The following is a 15,670-nucleotide window of genomic DNA, read 5'->3' as shown; positions in this document are numbered from 1 at the left end:
CCCTCCTCTTTCTCTCCTCTCCTGGGTGACTGACTGGCCCACTGTCACTGCCTCTCAGCTGGGTCCCCAGCCCCTCTGTGCCTGACTGTCCAAGTCATCTGCTGTGCAAAGCTGCTTTCTGAAAACTGCTGATAGCAGTGGACTTTGGGAGGACATCTCCTTGCTAGGAAGTAACTAAAAGGTGAGAGTCCAGTTGCTGGGGGAGGAAGTTACTAATGAAATGCTCTGAGCTCAGGAGCCGTTGCGGGGGGGTGGGGGGTGGCGGTAGCGGGGAAGTGGAGGGAATTCTAGCTGCTTCAGGAAGTTTATTTGTCCTGCTTTGAACATCCCAGGCTGAAAATGTTGAGTTTCCTTCTGACCTCTAGGAGGCTGGCGTTATTTTAGAAAGCGCAAGTGTTTTGATTAGTAATGATGAGAAATGTAAACTTTTATGCTAATTTAAAAGTTATAAATAACCAGCAGAACTCTTGCCAGGGGAAGCTGGTAGGCAATGTCGTGCTTGGAATTCAAAGAGTTTCTAAGCTATAAAAAGCGCATTGGACTATTCTCCAGGAGAAGATAAGATATGATCAGGATGTTCCTTTTTTGGTCAGTGGTGCCAAGATGGTAATGTTGGGGTGTCTGTACCCTTTGATGCCAGGCTTATGGAGAGTGTGAGTATGTAAGGCTAGGGGTTACCCGTGTCTGAAACGCTATGTGCACAGATGCTTTTATGGCTGTGTTTTTGATCTTGTAAAACAACTTTCATAAATTGGTATGAAGTTAGAAGGTTGAGAATTTCCTTAAGAAATGCTTTACCAACACTTGGTGGCTTGGCTTCTCCATGGGGGATAAGTGATGGTTGGGGTGGAGATTTGGGGGTAGATCTAGAGCAAGGAAAGACTTTGATTATAGGAGATCGTGTGGTATGGTGGAATAAACACTGGGTCTGGAGGCGGAGATCCATCAAGCGGTAAACATTTATTAAACCCAGAGTTCCTAGGTTTAAATCATATTTTTGACACTACCTGGGTGACCTGGTTCATGTCACTTATTTGTGCCTCGGTTTCCTCATCTGTAAAATGTTGACTTTGGATTAGATGAATTCTGAGGTCCTTTCCAGATCTAAATGAAGGAATTTACAAATCCATTATGATAATAATATTGGGAAGCAATGTGGCATATTGGACAGATTGTGCAAAATCAGGAAGACCTCAATTCAAACCCTGTTCCACAAGCTTACTAGCTGTGTGACCTTGGGCATGACATTTAATCTCAGCCCAAGTCTTCCTCATTTGTAAAATCAGGATAATAATAGCACCAACTGCACAAGGCTGCATTGAGAGCCCAACAAGATAACATGTGTGCGATGCTTTGCAGTCCTGAAAACTAAGGCCTGGATGACAAGGAGTCAAGGTAAAATGAAACAAGAAAGCTTTAGGGGGGCATTAGGCAGAGATTCTTTTCTGGGCTGGTTATGGGGCTATGGCATATGATACCAAGGAGAGCCACAGATTCTTGTCTAGAGAGCTTTAGGCTTACCCAATATTACACGGCCCAAAGGATTTCATCTGGGATCTCCTGATCTCCTGGGATGTGTTTAGCCCACTGAGGCAGGCTAAAAAGCAACATTTCAGAGAATAACAGCTACAAACTGTTGCTTGTAGAGGGGGTGTATAGGATCATGGGGTTTAGATCTGGAAGGGACCTTAGACAGCATCTAGTTTATTTGATATGTTTTGTTTTTATTGATATACTTACTTTTTATATCACCACTTTTTATCTTCTCACAAATATTTTTATTATAAACTTAAATATTAAACTTAAATATAAAATAAGAAAAGAAAAAAAAACGTCATGTGCACAGCAGAACATAGGAGAGGATTCAGAATATATAGCAATAACTTTCCATTTCAAGAAAGCCTATATATTAAGGATTGCACGTTACGTTGAAAGCTGTCCATCTTTTCTTTGCTTCCTTATAGGTTTTCTTTTGTTCTCTGCTGTACACTTTTAACTTTGTTCTTTTTTTCCCCTTCTGCTCCTTTCCTCCCCAGGCTACAATTAAGCATGGATATATTTATATATAGATATTGATATATACATATACATATGCATATATATACATACATAAATACATATATATGCATATGCTTTCCCTAATAGATTCTATTCCTAATCTTTGTTTTTATTTTTGTGTATATCTCTTATTTCCTGTCCCCCCGACTCTTGCACTTTATATTCATTTTTGAATATAGTCCTCTCTCCTCCTCTATTCTGTGGACTGTGGCTGGTAACAAAGAGTTTGAAAAAATAAAGAGAAAAAGTGTTCAGTGGAGCTGACCAACGTAGTCTGATGGTCTATGTGACCTTCCACACCATAGTCCTCCACCTCTTTGAGTAAGGGAAGGTGTGTCCTCTCATCTTTCCTTGGGGAAGAGTGTGGTCGTTACACAAGATTCTTTTTTTGTTGTTCATTCCATTGTTTTTCACATTGTTTCCAATGTTCTTTACATTGTTTTCTTGTCTCTGCTTACTTGACTCTGCATCAGTTCCTATGTACATTTTGCCTTTGTTGGCAGATAAGCATAATTTTCTGGTTGGTAGCTCAGATAACTCGAATTTTTTTTTTAATTAAATAGCCAGCTTATTGGCATACAGCTGCACTACTGCTCAAAGCATTTCAGGATTGTGATCTCTTTCTAACTTAGACAAAAAAAAAAGAGGAGAGACATTAGAATACCTAAAAGCCAGATCTCTTGAGAATAAAAATTGGGACATCTGATGGTTGCTGAAGAAAGGCAAAAAGGGCAGGCAGCTGTGGAAGCCATGAGGTGCCATTCAAGGGTCACCTAGAGGTCACTTCTCCAGTTGGGTAACTGGCTGCCAAAGGCCTCTCATTTCTCCTGAGAGTCTCATCTTCCTGGACGCACAAAACTGGAACAGCCTGTGGTTATTGCAGAAAGGTGAAGCCACTTGCAGTTACTGAGGTGAGGGGGAGAACCTGGATTAAGTGTGACAGCTTTCCAAAATGGAAACCTCAAGCTTAATTTGCTTCTATGATTTCTTCAGATTTGTTACTTCTTATGGACAAGAGTGTGTAGTTAACTCCCTCATTTGTAGATGAGAAAATGATGCCCAGAAAGGAAAGTGCCTTGCCCAAAGATACACAGCTAGTAATAGACCTGGAATCTGAACCTCCAGCTCCAAATTCAATGCTCTTTCCACTATACCATGTTGTCTCCAGTTCACCAGCAGTCTTAATTGGATGATGCTACAGTATTTTCATCATGTTCATAGAATTTCCTTATTTTTCTTTCTTTTTTTTTACAAATGGGAGTGATAGTTCTAATTCACTAAATTGAAAAATGATCTATAGTATGTTATTGTTCAGTTATTTCTGACTCTTTGTGAACCCATTTGGGGTTTTCTTGGCAAAGATATTGGAGTGGCTTGCCATTTTCTTCTCTAACTCATTTTAGAGATGAGGAAACTGGGGCAGATAGGGTTAAGTGGCTTGCCTAGGGTCACACAGCTAATAAGTGTCTGAGGCAGGATTTGGACTCAGGAAGATGAATCTTCCTGACTCCAGGACAAGCACTCTATCCACTGTGACACCTAGCTGCCCCATGAATAGGATAAGGGTGACTTAAGGAAGAAGCTGGAAGATTTCTTTGTGTTGCAGAGATGTGAGAACCAGTAGACACAAAGATAAGACTGATAGTGGGTGTTTGTATGATCTTAGAATCTCTGAGTTGGGAGGGATCTCAAAGGCCTAATCCAAATTATACTAGATCAAGAATTCTCTGAGGAACTCTAACTTGAAGGCTTTGCTTAAAGACCTCTAGGCTTTCCACGTCAACTTAGGACAGTTCTCAGGGCCAGCCAACTTGTCCTGACATTGCTTTTAGATGTACTGAACCCTTCTTCCTTGTCATCTGATTTAATTCTCACAATTATCAATCGACAACCATTTATTAAGTCCTTATTAATGAAGTGCAAGTACCAATATCCCCTTTTATAGATAGGGAAACTGAGGCTCAGGAGGAGCTTAATCAAAAAAGAAATGTAAGGAACAGCTTCTCTTTTCTGTTTGGTAAAAACTTCCTTTGGGGAGGTAAATGGTGCAGTGGATAGAATGCCAGGCCTAGAGTCAGGAAGACCCTTGACAAGTCACTTAACCCTATTTGCCTCAGTTTCTTCATCTGTAAAATGAGCTGGAGAATGAAATGGCAAACCACTCCAGTATCTTTGTCAAAAAAAACTCGAGTCACAAAGAGTCAGACACACTTGAATAACTCAACAGCAACCCCGACAACAACAACCACCACACCACTTCCTTCAGTCGGAGCTGTCTGATAGCAGAATGGGCTGGCTGCTTCAGGGGGCTGGGGGCTCCCCCTCACTGGAGATCTTCAAGCAGAAGGTGGGGGGCCACTTATCAGAATCTTGTTCAGGTACAGGTTGGCCAAGATGGTGGCCATTGAGGGCCTTTCTGACCCTAATGCTCTCTGATTTGTCGTATTGGGTGTATAGTCAATGTGACAGATCAGATTCAAACCCAGATTTTTCTAGAACCTAAACCTATAATCTTTCTTCCGTACCATGAGTTGGAAGGGCAGGAGGGGACATAAGGTTATTTGGTTATTACAGATTGGAGCAGGTCCAAGTCAAGAGTATTAAAGATGGCAGAAGCCTGTCACCTTTCAAAATCTCAAAGCACTTAATTATAATGCATTTGGTGTGGTCTTTGTTTCATCTCCCTGTGTTATGGAGTTTTGCTGTTTAGTGGAAGAAGCTGTAGGCTTGTGAGGATAGAAACAGAGTGGTTAGGAGGGAAAGAAGGGAGGAAGAAAAGAGGGATGTTAAAAGGAAAAGAAGGGAGAGGTTAGGAAATAAAGGAGGAGGGAGAGGATGGGAAGAAAGGAAAAAGAAGGGAAGGAGGAAAGAGGGCAGAAGGAAAAGGGACCAGGAGGGATGAGGTGAGAAGGGAGGAAGAAAACTAGGAAGGAAGGGGGTAGGAAGAAGGTTAGAAGGGAGAAAGAAGAGGAGAAGAGGAAGGAAGGAGGGGTATTCAACTTTCCACTCTCCATGAACTGTTATTAGCAGACATTAATTCCTCTCTGGTGTAACAGGAATTAAAAACTGAGAGAGGAATTGGCAGCTCCCACTTGTCTGCAGAGAAAGTATGTGTGCCGAAGTGAAGACATAAAAATAGTATTTATTTAAGGCTCTCGGGCTCCCGGGAATGCTTGTTGAGAGCTACACAAAGCTCGCTTTTGCAGCAAGGCTTCACTTAGATGGTGGCTCTCAGGCCTGGTGGGCCCCTTGGCAGGGGGCCATCTGGATTCCTTCGGCTGAGCTGTAGATCTAACTATGTAACTATGTAGATCTAACTGGGATGTCGTTTTGGTCCTCTTCCAACGCGTAGGACAAACACAATCTAACTAAAAAGGTTAGGCAATGTCTTTAGTTGTAAAAAGCAAAACATACAAGCCACTGAATCCCTCTGAAGAGGGGAAAGTAAAAAAGATGTTACTGTTGACCCTCCCAGATATCTGCATATAAAAGAAGACTGTGAGTAGGAGCCTTTGCTTAATTCATAGGAATGGAACTTTAATGGTGGAATTTCAGGCATTGTGGCAGATAATTTTAGATTAGAAGAGTTGTCCTAGTATCCCTCAAGTCTCACAGCATAAACTGATGGAGAAAGCCCGAGTACCAGAAAAAGGTCCAGTTTTCTGGGTATCAGATAAAGTGCCAGTGGAATTAGCCTCAGGTCCACAATGGTTCACACTCCCTTCTGCCGGTGGCCATTTTGGCATGATTTCAGACCAGGAGGGTTTGATCCAATGAAGAGGATTGCTGGGGTGGGGTGGGGGTGTCCAAAGAGGCCCTGACTTTTTATAATGGGAATAGTGGAAGTCTGTGACACAGAGACACTTATGGATGTGTCCTGTGTCTTTTCTACATTTGGTGCTGAATGTGCTCAACTCAGCTTCCCAGTAGAATGAAAGAAGATCCAGGAGAGTAACTGATCTTTGGTGTCTGAGCGATCAAGAGGGTCAATTTTACAACAAACTTAAACACACACACACACACACACACACACACACACACACACACACACACACCATGTGACAGTCCTGTGCTCCGAGATTTGAATGCCAAGACTTCCATTTTGAGGAAGGGTTGAGGCCAGCCACCCTTCATTTCTCTCCAGGCTCTGTTCTAGCCTCTCTGGGCATTGCCACTGTGTGTAGGTGTATCCCTCCTCTCTTTCCAGTTTTCAATTTCCTTAGATAAGTGTTGTCCTTGCTTGCTAGAATATAAGCTACTTGAGAGTAGAGAGTGCTTTTCTTTTGTTTGTATTTGTATACTCAGTACTAGCACAGCGCTATGCACATAGTAAATGCTTAATAAATACTCGTTGATGGACTGGGTGATTTGATCAGACAGTCCTGGTCCTCAAGGAACTTTTGTCATTAAAAAACCAAGCAAAGGAAAGTAGGAGGAAAAGCTGATTCAGGAGTGGAAAGGATGAGCTTGGTTTTGGAATGTTTAGTTTGAGTTGTTCATGAGAAATTCAAATAGAAATGCTTGTTGTGCAGCTGGAGCTCAGCAAAGACTGGGTGAAGAGGAAGACTTTGGGGCCATATGCCTAGAGGCAATGATCAGACACATGAGAGAGGATGAGATTGCCAAGGGAGAGAATGCACAGAGAAGAGAGGGAAAGGGTTTTGGAGGATATTTGTAACTAGAGGCAGGAGGAGGAAACGGAAATATTAAAGAGATTTGTCTAATTGGTAGAAGGACCTAGCAACGTCACAGAGGCCAAGAGAGGAGAGAGAATCTTTAGAGGGCAATTGATACAATGGATGGAAGTTGCAAAGTGGCCAGCATGGGCTTGACATGAGGCAGTGTGGTGCAGTGGAAAGAACACTGAGAGTAGGGCCCATGTTGGGATGCTGCATCTGTCACTTGCTCCTTGTGTGATCTTGGGTAAATTGCTTTACCTCTCTAGGTCTCATCCTCATCTAGAAAATGAAAAAGTTGGATTATCTGACCACTAAGGTCTCTTTTGGCTATAAAACTATGGAAAAACTTCCTAACAGCTAGAGCTGTCCGAAAAGTGGGATGGGCTACCTTGGAAGGCATTGGGGTCTCCCTCATTAGAGGACTTTAAGAAACGGCTAGATGGGCACAAGAAGGATGGGTTCTAGTGGGGAATCTGATTTGGAGAACAGCTTGGACTGGATAGCTTCTGAGGTTCTTTCCAGCACTGAAGTCCCACGTGATTCTGCATGAATTAAGGATGAAGGGGTAGCCAAAAGTGTTGGATGCTACATAAAGGTTGAAGATGAGGATGAAGTAGGCTCTTGGACACTTGGAGCTCTTTGTCTTCACCTCTATCTTGGCTTTCCTGGTTTTCTTCAAGACTCAGTTCAAATTTTACCAGCTGCAGGAGAATGTTTCTAGTGTCTTCCCTTCTGAGGTTACTGTCTAGCCACTTCCTTTTTCCTTCTCCCATTAGAATGTAAATTCCTTAAGAGAAAGAAGTTTTTGCCCTTCATAAGATGAAGTGCAGGTTCTAAAAGCCCTTCTCCCTTTCCTTCTCTATTGTCTAGCCCTTGAAGCTAGGTCTGGAACTCTGCAAAAGGAAAAACTGGAGTGTAGCCACTGAGAGCTCCCTCTTCTCTCCTGCTCCTCAGCCAAGATGCTTTTGCCACTATTTCCACCTCCATCTCTGTCTCATGTAAAGAGGTGGCCCTTCTTCTAGCCATTGCAAATCCCTTTACTCCCACAAGTGATCTCCTTCCATCTCATTTTCTCCATCAGTTTGCCCCTTTATCATTCTTACTCTTTCACTTATTTTCATTCTCTCCTTGTCTATTGGCTGCTTCCCTACTACCTACAAACATACCCACATTTTCCCAATCCTCAAAAAACCCTCATCTGATCCTTTCATCTTCCCCCTAGCTATTGCCATATCTTTCCTCCATTTCATGGTTAAACTCCTTGAGAAGGTCATCTTCAATAGATGCTTCTGCTTCCTTCCTCTCACTGTCCTCTGAACTTTCTGAAGTCTGGCTTTTGAGCTCAGCATTCAATCTCCTTGATCAACTCTTCATCGCCAAATCTAATGGTCTTTTCTGAATCCTCATCCTTCTTGACCTCTCTTACTGTCAATCAGTCTCTTCTCCTTGATACTCTCTTCAGTCAATTACTGTCGAGGATACCATAATCCTCCCAGTCACCCAGACTTCCACATCCTAAGCCTCATCCTCAACTCTTTATACTTTCACCCCACTCTTCCCCCATTCAATCGTCAAGTCCTGTCAGTTTTAACTTTTGTGACATTTCTCCCATGTACTCCCTTCTCTCTGCTGTTACTACCATTCGAGTGTAGATCCATATTGTCTCACAGCTGGACTATAGCAATATTGGGCTCCCTGTCTCAAGTCTCTCCCCACTATAGTTGATACTCCACTCAGCTGTGAAATTAATCTTCCTAAAGCACTGATCTGACCACATCATTCACAATAAACTCCAGTGGCTCTCTGTCACTTTTCCCAGTCTTTTAACATCTTACCCCTGTACAGGAATCCTGTGATCCAGTGATACTGGACTCCTTTCTGTTTCCAGAACAATGCATTCTATCTTCAGATTCTGAGCACTTCACTAGTCCTTCCCTATGTCTGGAATACTCTTCTTCCTCAATATGCATCTTCTGGCTCCCTCAAGTCTAGTCAAAATCCCATCTTCTACAAAAAGCTTTTCTTGACAGTGCTTTCATTCTACTGATAATCTCCAATTTATCCTGTATATATTTTGTTTTCATGTAGTTGATTGCATGTTGTCTCCCCCATTAAAGTGTGAGCTCCTTGAGATCAGGCATTGTCTTCTGTCTTTTTTTGTAGTCCAAATAAATCACAGCATGCAACATTGATATTGTCTTTACATTTCCTATTGCCTGTTTTTTTGAAACCTCAGATACAATAATCCCATCTTTCTTGAAATTAAAATGATTATCACTTTGTATTAAATATATATAATGCATCAAAATTATAATTAAAATAAAATCAAGTGGAACTTATATTTGGATTGTTAATATAAACCTACAATAATATTTTCATATTAAAATTGTACTATACTTTGGTTTTTTTCACAATGGTTTATGACAATTTAAACATATACAAACAAGAAAAGTACAAAATTAAAATATTCCAGTCTATACACAATGTATCCAGTCTTTAACATATCATTATGTAACAGCAGACACTGTCCTGTAGAATATGAGGAGGTGTCCATGATGTTGACCGTCAATCTACTGTGATGAAATTAAAAGTCTGAGAGACGCAATCTCTGGGTAATTAATATTCAATTTATTAGTTTATTAATAATGACCAGGAAATTTAGCTTATTTACTAATTTTATTAATTTATCAATATTCATTAATATATTTATTATTTATTGCTAGGAAATAATTAATAGATTGAGGTCAGTGGCTTTCTCTATAAACCAAAAACAAACCTTGAGGACGACTGTTTAAATACCCTTGGAGGAGCGGGTGTTGCTGACAAGTGGAAATCAACTCTGGTTGGTTAACAATTAATGAGAATGAATATTATAATGAGATGTGAGGTTATTCTAATGAGGGACTGGGGAATGTGACTTTGATTGTGTCACTCTTGGACAAAGAGACTCATATGTACTCTGTATCTGGACTACCCCTGCCTTGGGCAATCTAGACAGAAGGATCTCTTCTCCACCCGTCTTACCTGAGTAAAACAATGGTGGGGTTGCAGTAAGAATCCCACCTCCACAAGACTTTTTTTTTTTGTAAGGCAATTGGGGTTAGGTGACTTGCCCAGAGTCACACGGCTAGTGAATGTTATGTGTCTGAGGCCAGATTTGAACCCAAGTCCTCCTGACTCCAGGGCCAGTGCTCTATCCACTGTGCCACCTAGCTGCCCTTAAGACTTTTTTTTTACCCTTTAATCAGAGCTAAGCTTTCCTAGTTGGGTGGGGCCCCACCCAAGACTGAACCCAATCTCATCATCATCCCTGTCCTTCAGAGGCTGCCTTGACCTAGTAACGAAATGAGGAAATAGAAAGGGAAAAAACCTAGATACCCCTATATTAGTAATTGATTATTAATAATTATTTCTCTCACTGCCCCTTCCCTAGGAGAATTTTTAAATTTAAGTTCCTTATCCTTACAGTCATAACATTAATGATTATGATATATATTTTTAAAAATAGAAGAATAGTACCTTATCTGACAGTATCTATTGCTCAGTTTGGAAATTGACTAAGAAGGGTATGTCCAGAACCTATGCTTAGTGGGATCCTCCAGAGGGCGGGGCCCCCTGCATTGAAAGCATGCTGCAGGAGCTCTGATTGCCTGGATCTAAGGGTGGGTACTGCTGGAAGAGGCCTCAGAGTCTACCAACCTCTTCACTTTACTTCATTTCATTTTTTATATTTAACAAAAGAAGTTTAATCAACAATAGCACGAAAAGGATATTCAGAAAGGATTCAGTGTTGGTTCATCTGGAGACAGCTACCTCCACTCTGTAAGAAAGTGTACCCATGTTGACTCAATAGTGGGGTACCCATCAAGTCTGAGGTTCACTAACTTAAAGGTGAGGATTTTGTTGTTTAGATGATCAAGAAGGTACATCCACTATCTTAGTCTTGATCTCCAGGACCGTTAAATTTCAAGGACTATATAATTGTTTTTCTTTTTTTTTCTTTTTCTTTTTAGGCAATTGGGGTTAAGTGACTTGCCCAGGGTCACACAGCTAGTAAGCGTCAAGTGTTTGGTCTCAGGCTGAATTTGAACTCAGGTCCTTCTGACTTCAGGGCTGATGCTCTATCCACTGCACCACCTAGCTGCCCCCTACATAATTGTTTTTCAAACAACCCTTTCATTTTACATATGAGTAAACTGATGGCCAGGAGGGTTGTGATGTACTCAAGGTCACACAGATAATAAACATCAGAAGTGGGATTTAAACCAAGGTTGCTTGACTCCAGAACCTATGCTCTTCTCAATATATCACGCTGCATCCCAATAAATTAGTGACAGGTAGGCAGTGAGACCCCTCCCTTCCTGATGCTTGTAAGAATCCTCTCCACATAGTCTTTGATAAATGATTGCCTGGGCTCTGCTTGAACAAATCCATTGTCAGGGAGGTCCTTACCTTTTGGAATGGCCCATCCTCTTCTGAAACTAGGCGTGACGTTTGCAGAAACACAATCAAGATTGAACATTTTTCTCCTCAGGTTGGAATGATGGGCCTAAAGAATGAGGAAGCAGTTGTGATCTTAATAGGGATAACGTGTTGTTACTGTGCGGTTCTTTGTGTTAGCAGACCCTATCTTGACAGCAACTATCATTTAGTTTCAGGTACCATGTTTTAAGAGGGAAATTGATGAAGAAGGGTGTGTCCAGAGGATGGTGGACAAAGGAAAGAAAGGGGGATGTTTAACCTAGAGAAGAAAGGGCTTGGGGGTGATTTCTGTCTTTAAATAATCTAAAGGATTTCATGGAAAAAAGGCATTAGAATTATCGTGGCCAGCTCCAGAGAGTAGAGTAAGGAATAATGGGTGGGAGGTAGAAGTTGGCTTTATACGAGTGAGGACTTTTAAACAATGAGAGCTGGTCCAAAAATGGAGTGGGTTGCCTTAGGATATATGAATCCTCTATCACTGGCAGCATTCAGAAGCCGCATGAGCCCCTGTGTGGGAAGGGGTAGAGGGAACTCTTGAATAATGTAGCAGGTGGGATTACATAGCCCCTAAGGCTCCTTTCAGCTTTAAGAATCAATGATTCCCTGAGTTATCATTGTCTCGTTTGCTCCATTTCAGTTGGCACAACCTGAAATGACATGACTTTTTTGGATGGCCCTGTTCCACATCAACTCAGACAGAGCGTGGAGTTAATGGAAATCTCTAGCTATTTGAAACATGACCTGCTGTTAAGTCAGCTTGCTTTCAAAATATCCTTTTTGAAGTGATTGTTTTTAACCCGAGTGCAGGAATTTACAGCCATCCGATTCCATCTTGTTAGTTAGAAACCATCATTTGATGCAGGTTGTTGAGGGATTAGAATCCTGATTCTATCATCCCATGCATTATCTATTGGGGGTGGCTAGATGGTGCTGTAGATAGAGCACTGGGCTTGGAGTGAAGAAGACCTGAGTTCAAATGCAGCCTCAGACACTCCCTAGCTGTGTGACCCTGGGCAATCACTTCATCTCTGTTTGCCTCAATTTCCTGAAGTGTAAAATGGGGATGATAACAGCATCTACCTCTCCAGGTTGTTGTAAGGATTGAATGAGATAATATTTGTAAAGCACTTAGTGCCCCACACAGAGTAAGCACTATATAAATGCTTATTCCCTTCCCCTGTTTATGTCATCTATTATTTCATCATTGCAAACTTGTGTCAGAGGCTCTTTGTGTCAAGGGACATTCTGGGGGAATCTCACTTGTCTGGCTCATTCAACTAAACAAATATTTAGTAAGTGCTTACTGTGTGCCAGGCCCTGGGCATCCAAAGATGACAACAGAATGGCCTCTGTCCTCAGGTAACTTACATATTACTAGGGTAAGGAAATACTGAGTATAAAGTAATTTAAATTATAAAGGAGAATAAAGTAATTTCAAAGTTGAGAAACTGTTAATGACTGGGGGAGATCCAAAAAGTAGAGGTGTAGGAAGTAGCACCAGAACCGTTCTTTGAAGGAGCCAAGGATTCCAGGAGACACAGAGGGAGCCCACTGAAGGCAGTGGGGAACCACTTCTACAAAGGGATAGAGGAGGGATACGGAATCATGTGTGTAGGGAGGAGCTAGCAGACCGGGTTGACTAGAATGGAAAGCTAATGAAGGAGAATAGTATGAAATAAGAACAGAAAAGCCAGATTAAAGAAATTGTACTTTTTCCTGGAGGTAATAGGGAACAATTAAAGATTTTTGGGTGGGTGGGGAGATGACATGGTCATAGGTCTGTTTTAGGAATATGAAGTTGTCAGCTGTATGGCAATATATGAGGGTGTTTGAGAGATAGGGAGGTGACACAGCGGAGGGGATTAATCACGAGGCTGTACCAACGGTTCAAGTGCTAGGTATAGATGAAGAAACTAAGGTTGACAGAGGTCAAGTGTTTCTCTGAGTGTCACATAGCTTTTAAACGCCAGGGTCAGAATTTGAACCCAGACTCCCTGACTCCATGCCCAATACTTTCCCGTGGTATACCATAGCCTTTTCATTCATTCATCCCTTCAGTCAATCAATAAACATTTATTAAGCATCTACTATGTTCCTGCTGCCGTGCTGAACACTGGGAATACAAAAAGAGGCAAAAGACAGTCCCTACCCTCAAGGAGCTTACACTTTAATGTTCCTCCAAAAATACAGCCATCTAAATATAACAGTTTTATCATCCAATATACATTTTCCCACCTTGCTCAATGTTGGCAGACATTCTGCTGAAATCAAGATGCTTTAGGTCTACCTATGTAGCATCTCCTCATCTAAGAGCCAGCAATTCTATCCAAAAAGGAAATCAGCTTATTTGGGCCTGAATTCTTCTTAATGAATCTATACTGGATCTTAGTCATTGACCCTTTCTATTTTGGTCTCTCAGTCTTACTAAACCTTCTCAGGTAGAGACAGTTTCTCATAGTAGGAAATGGGGCTTAGTGTGGGAAAATGGAATTAGATCAATTGTGAGCCCTGTTAAAGTAAGTCTCATCTGTTCCCCAAGCAATGATCAATAATTCTGTGTATTGTTTTGGGTATGATTTAGAAATTCATAAGATCATAGGATTTAGGGCTGTAAGAGAACTCAGTTCAACTTGCCTATTTTACAGATGGAAACTGAGGCCCAGAGAGATTAAATACCATCTTTGATTATTGCCTCCACTTCCTCACATACTGCTTGACACTTCTTGACACAACCAATTGACACTTCTTTCTCCAAGGTTTCCATTTGGAATTCTAACTTCTAGGTCTAATGGCTAATTCTTTAATGGCAGCTAGGTGGCATAGTGGATAGAGTACTGGACTTGGAGTCAGCAAGACCTGAGTTTAAATTCTGCTTAAGACACTTAGCTGTGAGATCTAACGCAAGTTATTTCATCTCCCTACCTCCAGTTTCCTTATCTATAAAATTAGGCAATCACATGCGATGACTTCTAAAACTTCCTTCTAGCTCTAAATCATGGATTTCGGGATCTTATGACATTGCTTATATCCCCTTCTCTTGACACTCTCCCTCCTTTGGCTTTTGTCCCGTTGTTTCTGGTTCTGCTTGTTTCATTGGTCTGTCATATAGCTTCTGCTCCCTAGGAATGGGTGTTCCACTGGGCTGTAGGACTGGGACTCTCTTCCCTTCTTTCTCTACATCCTCCTTCAGAGACATCATTAACTACAGTGGTTTCAACGATCATCTCTATGCAGATGATTCTCAACATGTCTAAAGTAGAACTTATGGCTTTCCCTCACACACAATCTTTCTCTAGGCTCTCCTACTTTTTGTTGAGGGTTCTATCATCTCTCCCCCTTACTCTGCTTGCCCAGGTTCACAACCTCACAATCAGCCTTTACTTGTCTCCCTCATTTACACACTTTATCTCATCAGTAGCCATGTCTTGTTGACTCCTTCAGAAAACAAGTACCCTTTTCTTCACTCACTCTCTTCACTCACTGCTCTAATTCAATCCCTCATCATATCTCACCTATTCTCTGCTAATACTCTCCTAATTGGTTTCCCTGGTCACATTCTCCACCATCTCCAATCCAACCTCCCTACAAAAGAATCTCCCTAAGGTACAGTTTTGACCATACGACCCTCTTGCTCAAATCTTCAATGGCTCCACATTGCCCATGGGATAAAATATTAAAACATAGTGGCAGCTCTGTGTTACAGTGGATGGAGTGCTGGACTTTATGGAGTTAAGAAGACTGAGTTCAAATCCCGCTTACTTAATTGTGTGACCCTGTGCAAGTCATGTAACCTCCCTTGACCTCAGTTTCCTCTTCTGTAAAATGGGGAGATTGAGAGTCATTACCTCATGGCATTGTTGTGAAGATCAAATGAGAAAACATGTAAAGTACTTTGTGAACTTTAAAGTATTATATAAATGCTAGTTGTTATTATACATTGCTTAGCCTGGCAGTTAAGTCCTCCATATTTGGCTCAATCTGTCTATCTTTCTAAATTTATTTTATATGATCTATCCTTATAAACTTTATATTCCAGCCAGAATGGACTGTTAGCCATCCTGAAAACTCGATACTCCTTTCCTACCTCTTTACATAAGCCTTTTTTCATACCTGGACTTCTCTCTCTCTCATCATCTTCACCTCTCAGAAACCTCTTGAAGACTTAGCTAAGGCACCATCGTCTTTGTGAAGCCTTCCTTGATTTCCACAGCTGTGAGTTCCTTCGCCTGTTTCAGTTTTCCTTGGACTATACTTATGATATATTTTTTATATTCCTCCTGCAGAATGTAATCTCCTTGAGAGCAGGGCCTGCTTCCTTTGTTATTGTATCCCCAGTATCTGGCACATAATAACTGGTCTTTAAGACACAATCAATGACTTGAATTACCTGTATTTGTACCTGTGCTCACACTTGTGTTTGCAGAGGCAGTCCAGGGTCTAATTTCATGTCC

General features: G+C 41.4%; 1 protein-coding gene across 1 annotated transcript in view; it reads left to right on the top strand.

Moving 5' to 3' along the window:
- The window catches only part of CTNNA3 (catenin alpha 3), a 1,889,266-nt gene continuing 1,873,596 nt past the window's right edge, over positions 1 to 15,670 (top strand). The window contains exon 1 of the mRNA XM_020998213.2: positions 1 to 181. The gene's annotated coding sequence lies outside the window, so the exon portion shown is untranslated. The remainder of the gene's footprint in view (positions 182 to 15,670) is intronic.

This window comes from Phascolarctos cinereus, unplaced genomic scaffold, assembly GCF_003287225.1.
Source record: "Phascolarctos cinereus isolate Bilbo 61053 unplaced genomic scaffold, phaCin_HiC Scaffold_3;HRSCAF=262, whole genome shotgun sequence".
In the NCBI taxonomy this organism is placed as follows: domain Eukaryota; kingdom Metazoa; phylum Chordata; class Mammalia; order Diprotodontia; family Phascolarctidae; genus Phascolarctos; species Phascolarctos cinereus.
Note: the sequence above shows the minus strand (reverse complement) of the source record. Positions and strands in the feature narration are given on the sequence as shown.